The 14,518-nt window shown below is 39.7% G+C and overlaps 1 protein-coding gene across 1 annotated transcript in view; it reads right to left on the bottom strand.

Annotated features, from left to right (window-relative positions):
• Nucleotides 1-14,518, bottom strand: part of MRPS27 (mitochondrial ribosomal protein S27) — a 90,629-nt gene that overhangs the window by 54,303 nt on the left and 21,808 nt on the right.

Below are 14,518 nucleotides of genomic sequence, written 5' to 3'. Positions count from 1 at the left end.
ATTGTAGCTTCTTACTAATTCTTGTTATCTATCTTGTAGATCAATCATTTTATCTTAGTCTTCTTAAAAGTGTCTTAGTATTTTTGGCCCTTTACTCTTTCATTCAATTTTAGGGTCACGATCTCAGGTTCCACAAAAAATTTTGCTGAGACTTTGAATGGAATTACACTGAATTTATAGATGAAATCTGAGAGTTAAATAGTTTAAAACAAATAAAATGCAAAGGTGTAGTAAAAAGCCTGGCAGGAAACAATAATAAGCGAGTGATTTCTCCTGTACAAATTGGAAAAGAAATATGTCACTATGTTTTTTCATAAGCAAAACATAAGTTTAACAATATGGAAAAATTTATATGTTCTAACCTATCCTGCAGGGCCATAGCAGTCACCCTGGTTTTCCATATAACAATAGGCTACACAAATAGAAACTCTTACTAAGTTTCTATAGCAGGGGGAAAAAACCCAATAAAATAAAATAAAGAATGGGGAATGCTGACAACATTAAGCATCCTTATCTATTCTGAGCTGCTCTTGTGCACTACAGGTATCAGAGCTAAAAATCACTGGAAGCAGTCGCTCAGTTTCTATTTCAACTGTTTAAATGTTTTCCTGTCATGCTCCCAGCACTCAGAACAGACTTCTCTTTTTGTGTCTAATCTGCATTTTGATTGGTTATTCAATAACATCTTATCGGAGATCAGTTTTGGTGCAGGTTGTTCCTAATGGGAAATCACCTTCTTTAGGCTTCTCCCCGTCTCCACAGATGGGAAGCAGGTGACTTTCTGCTGCCCCCTTCTGGTTTCTGACTGTGGTAAAGCTTAAGCAATATGGGTACATACAACCCTCAGAATGGGAGAAAATATTTGCAAATGAATCAACTGACAAAGGATTAATCTCCAAAATTTACAAGCAGCTCATGCAGCTCAATATCAAAAAAACAAACAACCCAATCCAAAAATGGGCAGAAGACCTAAACAGACATTTCTCCAAAGAAGATATACAGATTGCCAACAAACACATGAAAGGATGCTCAACATCACTAATTAGAGAAATGCAAATCAAAACTACAATGAGGTATCACCTCACACCAGCCAGAATGGCCATCATCAAAAAATCTACAAACAGGGCTTCCCTGGTGGCACAGTGGTTGAGAGTCTGCCTACTGATGCAGGGGACGCAGGTTCGTGCCCTGGTCCGGGAAGATCCCACATGCCGCGGAGCGGCTGGGCCTGTGAGCCATGGCCGCTAAGCCTGCGCGTCCGGAGCCTGTGCTCCGCAACGGGAGAAAAAAAAAAAAAAAAAAAGTAAAAAATCTACAAACAATAAATGCTGGAGAGGGTGTGGAGAAAAGGGAACCCTCCTGCACTGTTGGTGGGAATGTAAATTGATACAGCCACTATGGAGAACAGTATGGAGGTTCCTTAAAAAACTAAAACTAGAACTACCATACCAGCAATCCCACTACTGGGCATATACCCTGAGAAAACCATAATTCAAAAAGTCATGTACCACAATGTTCACTGCAGCTCTATTTACAATAGCCAGGACATGGAGGCAACCTAAGTGTCCATCGACAGATGAATGGATAAAGAAGATGTGGCACATATATACAATGGAATATTACTCAGCCATAAAAAGAAACGAAACTGAGTTATTTGTCATGAGGTGGATGGACACAGAGTCTGCCATACAGAATGAAGTAAGTCAGAAAGAGAAAAACAAATACCGTATGCTAACACATACATATGGAATCTAAAAAAAAAAAAAAGGTTATGAAGAAACTGAGGCAGGACGGGAATAAAGACGCAGACCTACCAGAAAATGGACTTGAGGACATGGGGAGGGGGAAGGGTAAGCTGGGAAAAAGTGAGAGAGTGGCATGGACATATATACACTACCAAATGTAAAACTGATAGCTAGTGGGAAGCAACCGCATAGCACAGGGAGATCAGCTCAGAGAGATCAGCTCGGTGTCTTGTGACCACCTAGAGGGGTGGGATAGGGAGGGTGGGAGGGAGGGAGACTCAAGAGGGAAGAGATATGGGGATACATGTATATGTATAGCTGATTCACTTTGTTATAAAGCAGAAACTAATGCACCATTGTAAAGCAATTATACTCCAATAAAGATGTTAGAAAAAAAAAGGTATATACATTGAGCCCTTCCTTTTTAATGTCAGACAGCTTTCCAAAAAATGTGACGTCCTTTCCATCTGGGTGTTTAACTACTAATGTTCATAAGCATCTATTTCTCCCTATCTCTGAGCCATGATAATCTTTGCACCTTGATGCCCTCGGGGTGGGAGTGGTGAAGATGTATGGGAACTATTAGTCTTAGGAAGGTAAACTGGAGTCAAAATACATTTTTCCTAAGGAGAGAAGTATGGGGAAGAAACAGTCCCTGTCCTTCAAGATGTTACAATCTAGCAAAACCAACACTAAGGCCAAATTTACTGAACACTAATCTTCTCTGTCCTAAGATTGTTCTAAGGACCTTATTATAATATATTCATTTCTTTAAGTCTCATATACCTATTCTAAATCACAGGCACTATTTTAATCCCCATTTTGTGGATGAGGAAACTGAGGGACAGAGAATATAAGTAACTAAATCATACAGTTAATAGATAGCTGTATTCAAATCTAGACAGATTGGCTCCAGAGGCCATGCTCTTATCTAATACATTATACTGTTTCTCAAGTAAAGAAAAATAAGAAGCACATATTTTTGATTAGTCAAAAGACAAAACAAACTAAATAAGCACCCCTGACTAGATAAAAGAAAAATCTATACAAGGGGTCAGAGAAATCACGATCAAATCATGAAATCAGAGCAAGTTTACGGATGTAGTAGAATTTGGGACAGGCCTTAAAAGACGGGTTGTACTCTTATAGAAGGAGATGGGGAATGGAGGGAAGAACAGAGGCAAAGACAGTAAAGTACAGGGCACATTCAGAGAGCAACAGTCCATTTTGGCTGGAGTCTAAAAGCACTGTGTAAATGTCCCATACATGTTAACTGTTTCCACCTGCTATTAAGTCAGCAAATGGAGGATTATAATAATCTATACGTACAAGATCCACAAAGTTCTCGTTTTAATGAATAATTTCAGTGTCCTTCCTATCAAAACTCTGCCTGGGCTTTTATCAATAGGGACTAATGACCGATTTGAGTTCCCCTCCTGGCAGCATCCATCACTGAGCCATGAAACAGTCCGTGTGTAATAAATACAGTGTTCATGCACTGTAATGGCCTAGAGTTGGAACACCTGGTTTTAAGTCCCAGCCTTGCCCATCATTAGCTATGAAACTGGTAACAACATCTGTCTTAGTATCAGCACTGATATTAAAAAGAAGAACAGAACAGATTTCAAAATACAAACTCTTGCCTGGTTTAAAAAAACAACAACAAACAAACATAACAGGAAATCTGGCATGGAAATGACAGCAGCCAAGGCCACTAAAGAGAATTCACATTAAATACTTCTAGCTCCTCAAATGTCCTCTTGCCTAGACCCATGACATCTGGAAATACTCAGGAATTTATCTGCCACTGGCCTCAAAAGTCATGATGCAATCAACTGAAACCTCTGTTCCCACAAATCTCTTCCTGAAGCTTTTGTTTATCTACTCATCTCTCCCTTAAATATTGTACCAGCTCCTGAAAAGATCTCTTAATTATCTTCAAATCAAACCTCCTCAATACAAAACCCTACCAAAGTCTCTTTAATAAATATAATATATTCAGTTATACTTTCTCTCTGCCCTATAGCTATAATTCCTTGTACCATGGTTATGACTTCACAGTTATGAAAATAACCAGTAAAAAAAGTTTTGGATCAAAGGACTCTGTACTGTGGAAAAAACAATTTGGGATATATCTTTTTATAGGAACTATTGGAGTTTTTAGGTTTAATCCGCAAAGGGTTCTGCAGCTATTAGAATAGATCAACTTTAGCCCTCTCCTTCTAAATCCCATGTACATGCAAGGCATCAAAAATATGTTTTGTGGGCCTTTCAGATAAAGATCATAGGTAAATGTCAAATATGTATGGTACAGAAATTAGTTCCCTGGAAAACAAGTGAATACCCTACTCTCATACCAAGAAATTTGCTAAAGGTACTTATAAGTAAGACAGTAAATGAAGAAGCCTGCCCCTCAAATCCAGAAGAGACTGAGTGATCCCCTATTTTTTCTGTTGTTTAATTTTACATCTGCTAGTTGTTATTTTGATATTCATGGTTAAGGTGGCTGAACTTCAATTCTACTATTTAAATAAATAAGGCTCTGAGTGAGAAACTAAACAAAGACCAGAACCTCATGCTTTCAAAGTCTGAAGCTCCTGGTGATAAAGTCTAGCTTCTATATCAGTGAGACTGAGAAACAGATTTCAGATATGTAAGGTGCCTTGAGAGGCATCCAAGATCAGCTGCTTGTCTAGGAAGCTGATGTCCAGATAGTTCATTAACTGGTTCCAATTTACAGATCAAAGTGGGAACTAAACCGGTCCTGAAAACACAGGTCACCTGACTCTTTCCTCCCATCCTGATTCCTTCAGAGTCTTTTTGGCTCTTTTTTTTTCCCCCATGACTATGTATTTTCAACTGGTGAACCTCTGTATTTGCTAGGTTTTTCTATGGTTTAATTAATTTCATGTCACTTGGTTAGGAGGTATTTAAATATTCACTGAGTATGCTGGTTTACTACCTAGACTGCCTCAGGAAAAAGAACTGGCACAAAGAGACACACTGGTCTAGCTGATGACCCTCTGAACTTCAAGTCAGGCCTTCATCCACAACTAGAGCTTGGACTTGTCACTTGGAAATTGCTTAGTCTTCCTAGGTCTTAATTTCAGATTCTGAAAGTTAGCAGGACTTCAGGGCTTCAGAGATCACCTAGTCTAAAAGTTCCCAACTTGTACCAGGACACCAGGTAGACCCTAATGTAAGTATGTTTTGGCAGTTGTTCTTTCTCCAAAGCTCTGTGGCCAGTTCCTCTCAAACAATCCAAATGTGGTCTGTAGGCATAAGACGTGATGCAGCAAACTTAGAAATATGTATACGTACAATGAAAAGGCAAGAAAAACACACTGCCTTGCTGTCTTCTAAATCTGCTTCCAATTCAATACTTCTATTAAAGTAGACCAGCCTCATTAACTGAGGTTCAATTTTCAGTTCATTTTTGACCTTCCTTGTTTTCTAGCTTTATATTCAACCTGTCACTAATCCTGTTGATTGATTTTTCCTTCCTATGTGCAAAATATTTCTTTCTTCATTTCCACCACAGGACGGGCCTTTTATCACCTTAAGTATAGATAATAAATTTCCCTCCCACACTTACCTCTTTCAATCCAAAACTTACTCTATTAACCTTCCTGTAACAAGTTTATGATATACATTTCTCAAGAATCTACTGATGACTAACAATCTTAAGGATCTTTAAAAAAAATTTTTTTAATAACTAATATCTGCAGGCCTTGACGGACATAATCTTTTTGTAATGGATATTATTTCACATGTATGCTGTGCGTCAGAAGTTCCTAGAGGTGAAATTATTGGGTCAAAGGGTATATGCATTCATAATTTTGACAGATGTTGCCAAAGTTCTCTCTACAGAAGTTGTACCACTATATATATATATATATATCTATCTACTAGCAACGCATGATGCTGCCAGCTTTCTATTCCCTCTGTAATCTGCCCACCTTATTTCCCACGACTCCCTAGTAGGCCCGTCAATCCCCATAAGGTCAGATCTCACCTCACTCTATTAACCCCCCCTATACTGCTTGCTGCATCTTGAACACTCACTCCCACTTCTTCTACTCATCCAATCTTCAAGGCTGTCTCAGGTTCTGCCTCTTTTATGAATGTTTGCTGATCATGACATCAACCCCTCTTCCAGCCTGCCCAAAGCATGTTTTCTCAGACACACACATTTTGTTACATATCATCAATTTACCTATTTATTATATCGAAGATTTCTGTTGATGTTGAATTGTTTCACGTATCTAGTTATCCCCAGCCAATTTATAATCTTTTTTTTTTGCGGTACGCAGGCCTCTCACTGTTGCGGCCTCTCCCATTGCGGACGGAGCACAGGCTCCGGACGCGCAGGCTCAGCGGCCATGGCTCACGGGCCCAGCTGCTCCGCGGCATGTGGGATCTTCCCGGACTGGGGCACGAACCCGTGTTCCCTGCATCGGCAGGCTGACTCTCAACCATTGCGCCACCAGGGAAGCCCTATAATCTTTTTGATTGTAGTGATTCATATCCTTCCTTTGAACACACCACAGTTCTGGTAAATTAAAAAATACTTCTCTTAAACCTTCTATTGGCTTTGGAAATTCCCTTTTACACAGAACTGAGAATCATTTGTCTTACAGACTTGAATCTGAAATTCTGTCAGGAGAGTTTAAATTTGTCTTCAATGGAAAAAGAATGATTACTGACTTTCAAATAATCAATATCCCTTCATATCCTATAAGATCCTTCTTACCATCTTATTTCTAAATATATACTAGATACTCAATACATATTTCTGGAATTGATCTTGCTCCTACTTTCTCTATTATTAATAATATATGTATGCATGTATGTGCGTACATACACACAAAGTGATTCTAAAATTGATATGGAACGCAAAGGACCCAGACTAGGTAAAACGACTTTGGAAAAGAACAACAAAGTTGGAAGACTCACACTACCTAATTTTAAGATTTATTATAAAACTACAGCCATAAAGATAGTGTAGTACTGGCATCAAGAGAGGCAATGGAACAGAGATCAATGGAACAAAACAGTTCAGAAAGAGACTCACTTGTCTATAAACAACTGGTTTTCAACAAAGATTCAAAGGTAATTCAGTGCAGAAAGAAAAGTCTTTTCAACAAATGGTGCTGATACGACTAGGTATTCTTAACACCAGAAATTTAACTTGGACCCTTACCTCATACCATATTAAAAAAAATAACTTAAAATGGATCATAGACCTAACTGTGAAACCTAAAACTATAAAACTTCTGAAACAAAACATAGGAGAAAAATCTTTGTGGTGTCGGGTTAAGCAAAGATTTCTCAGTTGACACCAAAGGCATGATTCATAAAAGAAAAAATTAACAAACTGGACTTCCATCAAAAATAAAAACTGCTCTTTGAAAAACACTGTTAAGTGAATAAAAAGATAAAGAAGATTACGAGAGAAAAAGTTCTCAAAACTCAATAATAAGAAAACAAGCAACTCAATAAAAGAAAAAAGGGCAGAAGATTTAAACAGATACTTTACCAAGGAGTTATATGGCTGGAAAATAAGCACATGAAAAGATGCTCAACATCATTAATTATTAGGCAAATACAAATTAAAACCACAGTGAGTATAACCATTCTGGAATGTATACCTACTATATGTTCCAGCCATTCCACTGCTAGATATTTACCCCGAAGAAATGAAAGCTTACGCCTCTACAAAGACTTATAAATAGATGTCTGTAGCAGCATGAACTGCTTTGGCCTCCGAGGATAAGGGCCTTCAGGGACCCATTCATTATGCCAGAGGAATACGAGAGCATCTAAGGTGTGAGATCACTCTGGGCAAGTTGGGTGGAATGTTAGAACCATAGCCAAGAAAACACCCTTGAATGTTACCCCTACACTCCTCCTATGACCAGGCTCCAGGTTGAAATAACAACACCAGCGGGAGAGAAGTGCAAAGTCAGAAGGAGTGGAGGCTCCATGGGTCTTTGGCAAGGCGTGGACGATGTTCGTGACAATCTGCTATCCTCTCATGCAGAGCCATTAACAGTACCCCTCTCCCAGGCCTGTGGTAAGGATTAGCAAATAAGAACTAAATAAAGCACTTGGCAATATTAAAGTATGAAAGTGTTTTTCTAAAAAATGCTTTAAGACTCATTTACCACCCCCCTTGGGCTCTTTGCTCTTTCCTTAATAATGTTCAAACATAATGAGACTTGGCAGTATGCTAACAGAAAAATTTTAAATTTCATTTTAGTGCTGTAAAACACAATCTCTATGCCCTCAAAGAAAAATGATCACTGCTTAAACTCATGAACAGTGCTCCCTCCTAGTAAACTCCCACTTGCCCCTCTTCCTACAGGCAGAAATGGATTCTTATAACATAGGCCTGGGGTAATGCACTCACCTTCTAAGGAACCATGTGGTTATTTTTGCTTATTGAAAAATGAAGCTATTTTGGTCCTTCCTTTTTAAGGCTGGCTGCCAACCCGGGACCTGGAGACGTGCAGGCTGCCATCTGCCTCGCCCCAGCTGTTCCTGACCCGCCATCCGTCTCCAACCAGGGACACTTGGTATCTGCCAGGTCGGTTAAACCACGGATGAAAGATGCCTGAGGCCAAGGTACAGTGTGGATGACTCTGTTGGCAACACACAGCCTGCCACACATCCTTAACTTCCTCTCATTAGTGGGTGGCACGCCACTCTCCATGGCAACACAGAGAGCTGTATTCTGAGAAAAACAGACCTTCTCATGGAGCTCTGCAACAATTTTTTCTTATTGTGTGACAAGTAATTCAGCATTCCCCACATTTTTGCTAACAACCAAAAGGCTACCTTGTAAAGAATGTATATTCTTTTTTTTTTTTTTTTTTTTTTTGCCATACGCGGGCCTCTCACTGTTGTGGCCTCTCCCATTGCGGAGCACAGGCTCCGGACACACAGGCTCAGTGGCCATGGCTCACGGGCCCAGCCGCTCCGCGGCATGTGGGATCTTCCCGGACCGGGTCATGAACCCGTGTCCCCTGCATTGGCAGGCGGACTCTCAACCACTGCGCCACCAGGGAAGCCCAAGAATGTATATTCTTAAAGTAGAGAGAATATGTTATACAGACATTAGAAATGTCTATCACTTATCCTTAGGAATGACCATTTAGGTTGCAGATTAAATTATCAGTTCAAATTATTGACGCTCTAACAGTAAAAGGAAAGTTTAATTTCATGCATCTCTTAACTGCCACGGTCCCAAAGTTATTTGAAAGTCTAAATAAGCCTTTAAAAATGCAATTTGCAAACATCCTCAGTGAAGAAGGAATTTTTATGGCTTGGGTTTGCATTCTATTAATGCAGTAATCAAATACTAATACAGCCACTGTTAAAGCTTGTTATAAACCATGAAAGTAACAGCTTTTACTCATGCCACAATTTCACTGATGACATGCAGTTTTATCTCCTGAAAGGGAGACACAGAGCCTGCCTCAGGGCTCACGTGTCTGCATGTGGGCAGCACACATCAATCTGCAGAGTCCTGAGCTCAGAACTACTGACTAGGTGGTCCAGAAAAGACACGCTCTCCAAAAAATAATAAATGAAAATTCTAGATAAACTCACTATACAATAACATTGACCTCAAGCGGACAGATCACAAAAAGAGATCTATTATGGAGAAAAAGCTAAGATCATGCATGGTTCTTAGGATACAGACAACAACAACCCACAGACTATGAGAAATATAAGGGATTTCCTCTTATCCCTTAATTGAATTTAATTTATTATTTTTTTCTTTTTTTTTTTTTTTTTTTGCAGTACGCGGGCCTCTCACTGTCGCGGCTTCTCCCGTTGCGGAGCACAGGCTCCGGACGCGCAGGCCCAGCGGCCATGGCTCACGGGCCCAGCCACTTCGCGGCATGTGGGATCCTCCCGGACTGGGGCACGAACCCGCATCCCCTACATCGGCAGGCGGACTCTCATTGCGCCACCAGGGAAGCCCCATTATCCCTTAATTTTAATTTCCTCCTGCTTTACCACACTCTAGACTGTACTTTCCGTGGAATTCCTTCTGCCTCAATTTTCTTAAAAATAAATTGTAGCCCCATCTGAAATCCTTATCGGTATTACCTTGCACTGGGAAAGCACTGTCTTGGTCTTTCTAGTACTGTTCCACTGTTCACATTCACCCTCATGACTTCCTTTCTCAGCGCAGGACAGGCAGTGGCTTACACACACACACTCTATGTTGGGTCTGCTCAGTTAATCTCCATGCCTTAGTCTCTGTGTCAGTAAAATCAAGATGCAAACTGGATTCTTAGCAACACTATAAATTGATAGTAAGGCAAAGGTAAGAAATCTTTTTTCTTCAAAAGCCAATGAGAGGGCATGTGGGTAAGAAGCAGAAATCAATCCTTTGGCAAGGAAAAAAAAATTGGTTGCTCAATTCCTTTTAAAACTAAAGTGGGACGTATAAAACTCTTTTTAACAAATGTTAAGCATGAATCAGCTGTCAACTTTTCATGCTCACCAATCACTGAGCAGCCTCTTCCTCTTAGCTGCCATTAGCTGTGCTGTGCTCTTACCTTTATCTTCTGTGCCACCAAACCTCTGCTGTTACTGCAGGGGGAACACCGTGGCTTCTCCCCTTGCCAACCCAGGGCTGGAGTGCGGAGGGGGGTGATGATACCAAAATCGAGCAGCGGTGTTCCCACCCAACACCGTCCCAGCGCTAGTCTCCTGATGGACAGCATCTCAGGGCCTGTCCAAATCTCACTTTTCACCAAACCTCTTCCTGCTCCAGTAGGGAGACAAGAGACTGGCTGTATCTAAGTTCTCATTTGGATAACAGAACACATATCAACCATATGCCTGTCTTACTCTATAAGGTCTAATCTAAAATAAAAGAAAGCCTTCTTTGTAAGAAGAAAAACAAAGAACTAGAAAACTTCAAAAAGCCTGGGGTAAGAAGCAGGAATAAGCCTAAGCAAAAGGCCTTCACAGTGAGGTTTATAACATTTTTTTGTGGCATGAACTCGCGGGCAGTCTGATGGCACCTTCTCGAATAATGTTTTAAATGCACAGGATAACGAAGGAGACCAATTATAGTGAAATAGAATTATCAAAACATCAAAAAATCTTTGAGATATGGTCACATGTGCTTCTCCATTAATGTACGAAACAAAACTAGCCAGCAGTAGTTTAATTATAAATGCAATTTCTAAGCAGTGATGAGCATAATTTGTCAAGATAGCTGCAACAAATATAATGAGATATAAAAAAAAATCAATGATTTTTATTGGTGAGAAAGACACAGATGCTGCTAACAGTACTGTGATCTGTTGCCTATATTCAAATTGAAGGCAATGCTAAATACTGAGAGGTGAGTGAAAATAAAAATGTAATTTTATTCTCATCTAAGTTCACAGAATCCCTTGAATTCTCTCCACCACCCCGATATATAAAGAAGCTGGAGGCACAGCTTTTCTGGCTGAAGCAGAAGCAGAGGGCTGGTGGCAGGACTGTCTGGCCTCTCCCTCACATCGTATTCCTCTCCAAGCCACGCACCGGAGGCCCCTGTGAGGAACCAGCTCGAGGGCTTCTTGGAAGACAGTTTGCAAACCACTCATAAAGTGATTTATTATTCAGCCTGCTGAGAGTATCCCTGCAAGAGCATGCCTGTGCCTATTTTCCTAACCTCCCAGCCATATCTATACACAGTTTATGAAGTCCCTGGCTCACGTCCTTCTTATCTTGCTTTATTTTTTATTTGTTTCTTTTATTCTCTTATTTTAATCATGTTTTATTTTGTTACAGCACAACAGTTCTTAGCAGGCTTTGCTCTCTTATTTCTTAGCTTTCATATTTTGTTTATTTTACTTCAATTTAGCCTTTTTACTGTTGTAATCACTTTTACTCTTGGTTTGTTGTAGAGTATTATCAGGTTTTTTAAAAAAAATTTCTTTATTGTCAACCTGTATCGTTCCTGGTATTAAGTGACTTAATCATCTTTAGTTCACATTATTCTTTTGTTTAAAGCATCATTTCCCTTTCCTTGGTTTTTCCATTTTTTATTTGTAAGTAGCAGGGCAGAAGTTGACCAAAAGGTTGTGGGCCCCCAGAGAGGAGCCCAGAGCCCAAAGAAGCATGGTTGAGCATTTGTTCTCCCTCCTGCTATCTAAATAGCAGCCTCTCTTTAACTCTCCTTAAAACATCCCTGGGACTCTTTAATGTTGATGCCCCCAAACTTTTAAACCTGTGTACTTCAGGAGATTCAAAGGCTGAGAGTCTTTCCTGGAATGAGAGGAGGATAACACACTGGCATGTGCCAGAAGCACCCTGAACTGCTTACTTGTTCACCTGACTCAACGGCAGGTGCTCAACTAGCTCTCCACTGATCACCCCAGGTTTCCAAACTTCTTCGGCTCTAACAGCCTTTACATAATCACTGGGGAGATCTGATCACTAGAAGATGAGAGGATGCGGCGATTACATTCTGCTTGCAGAGCCTGGTCTCTACAGACTGAGGCAGGGAAAGATTTGTGCCACTGACAGAGGTGGCAGCCGAAGTCCTGTTGTGGGCCTTCCCCTCAAAGACAGTACTGCCTGGGGAATGAGAAATTCTCCAGGCAGGCCAGCAAGAAGCTATTAGTTGCAGGATTAATGAATTGCTCCTATATTTCCATATCTTACACCTGTGATTGTAAGTTTACCCCGAGATGTCTAAAGTATGTGGAAATGTTAGGCATTGCAACCATGAACGCTGAAGACCTAACTGGTGGAAATCCCAGAGGCCCTCGGTGTCCTCAGGATTAACATTCTTGATTTCAATTAAAGCAGGGAAACCCCAAGAGTTCATAACGTAACCTGCAATTCTGCTAAGGCATTACTATGTTTTGTATATCCTCTAAGTCTGGAAAGCAGGAGTTGATGCTTAGCTGATGAACGAATACTAGCCAGCCTCCATCATCTACACCTGATGCAGCTTTACTGTGCTGTATTTGGTCTCACACACATACAACAGTAATCTCATGAAGTCATAAAAACATTTCTTTCTTAAAAAAAAATAAATCTCAGAAAAAGAGAGCTAATTTTCTTGGCAATGGGAGGAGAAAAACGGAAATAAAACAGTGATAAGTCATGGTTAGAACACTAGTTTTGATTAAGCAAAGGATGGGGAATGTCAAATTAAACAACGCCTCAGATTTAAGATGGACAAGAGTCTTCTATATGACCTATATAAAAACAGGGAGATTTTATGAAGCTTTCAATAAGACTCCAGGCCTCACAAAACTGGACATGATATGAAGAATTAATCACAGAATGTCTTTCTGTAGGACTTAAAATTTCTCAGTTAAACTTTAATGCGTAAAGACAGGGAGAGTGTCTAACTTATTCACCACTATATGTCCAGCACCTTGGACAAATTCTGGGCACACAATGGGTGCTCAGTAAATACATGCTGAATATTGAATTGCTGAAATCAATTATATGCTACAGAGCTACAAGTAAATTTGGGACATATTTCTTCTAAGACTATAGCACTGTGTCCTACAGGATGGAATTCTAAAAAATAGTTCCTATTTATAAATTGGAACGATTTTCTGCATTTTCCCATGAACAAAGCAAACAAAGGTGCCAGCCCAAATACACCTTTCACCACTGGCAAAAATAACTACCAAAGGAGCCTTACAGTGCCAAAGAACCACTAAAGGAAGGCAGGGCTTGCTCCCATCAAGGAATCCATTTATGTTTATCTTAATGAAGGGTAGGAGGGCACTTGCAATTATGATTTCAGCACCTAGAATTTAAACTTCAGACACTGTTAAAGACAATCTTAGATTTAAAATAATTTTTTTTTTAAGGTTTGGAATCTTATCTACTTGAGATTTGTATTTAAACAGAAAACACCAAAACGGTGGTAGAATCTACCCAATTCAGGAAGAAAAAAAAGAAGCCTTATTACTAGTTTGCAATATCACTGCAAGAAAATTGGATATGTTTTCCCTAATATAAAGAAAGCTTTAAAAAAAATATACCCAGATGTAAATAACTGAAAACTCTCTTGATCAAAACAAAGTTAAGGGACTTCCCTAGTGGCACAGTGGATAAGACTCCACGCTCCCAGGGCAGGGGGCCCGGGTTCGATCCCTGGTCAGGGAACTAGATCCCACATGCTTGCCGCAACTAAGAGTTCGCATGCTGCAACTAAGGAGCTCACGTGCACAACTAAGGAGCTGGTGAATCACAACTAAAGAGCCTGCCTGCAGCAGCTAAGGAGCTGGCAAGCCGCAATTAAGGAGTCCACCAGCCGCAACTAAGGAGCTCACCTGCTGCAACTAAATAAATAAATAAATATTTTTTAAAAAACCAAAGATCGAATGGGAAATTCTAATACAATGTTTACTGGAAACATTTTAAATTTCAGCCTGAGTCTTTTTTTGCAGCCTAGGAATTGGAACAAATCATAAATCTGATTTTTAAAATCACAATAATGAATCACAATAAAAAGTTGTAAAAAAAAAAAAAGTTAGTTGTAAGGTATCATTTTGACAGGTATTTGATAGATGAAAAGTCAACTATAAGAATAAATCATAATTTATTTGATCAATCCTTTATTTAATGAACTTTAGGTTATTCCAGTTTTTACTGCTATAGACGGTGCTGTACTGAACATACTTCTTTGTACACAGCGTAGAGTGTAGCTGTAGGTCAGTGGGATTGTTCCCAGTTGTGAGAAAGAATGAAGTAAAGGTAGTAATGTAGAAAAAGTGTTAATTGAA

Source organism: Phocoena sinus, chromosome 3 (genome assembly GCF_008692025.1).
Source record: "Phocoena sinus isolate mPhoSin1 chromosome 3, mPhoSin1.pri, whole genome shotgun sequence".
NCBI classification, from domain to species: Eukaryota; Metazoa; Chordata; class Mammalia; order Artiodactyla; family Phocoenidae; genus Phocoena; species Phocoena sinus.
Note: the sequence above shows the minus strand (reverse complement) of the source record. Positions and strands in the feature narration are given on the sequence as shown.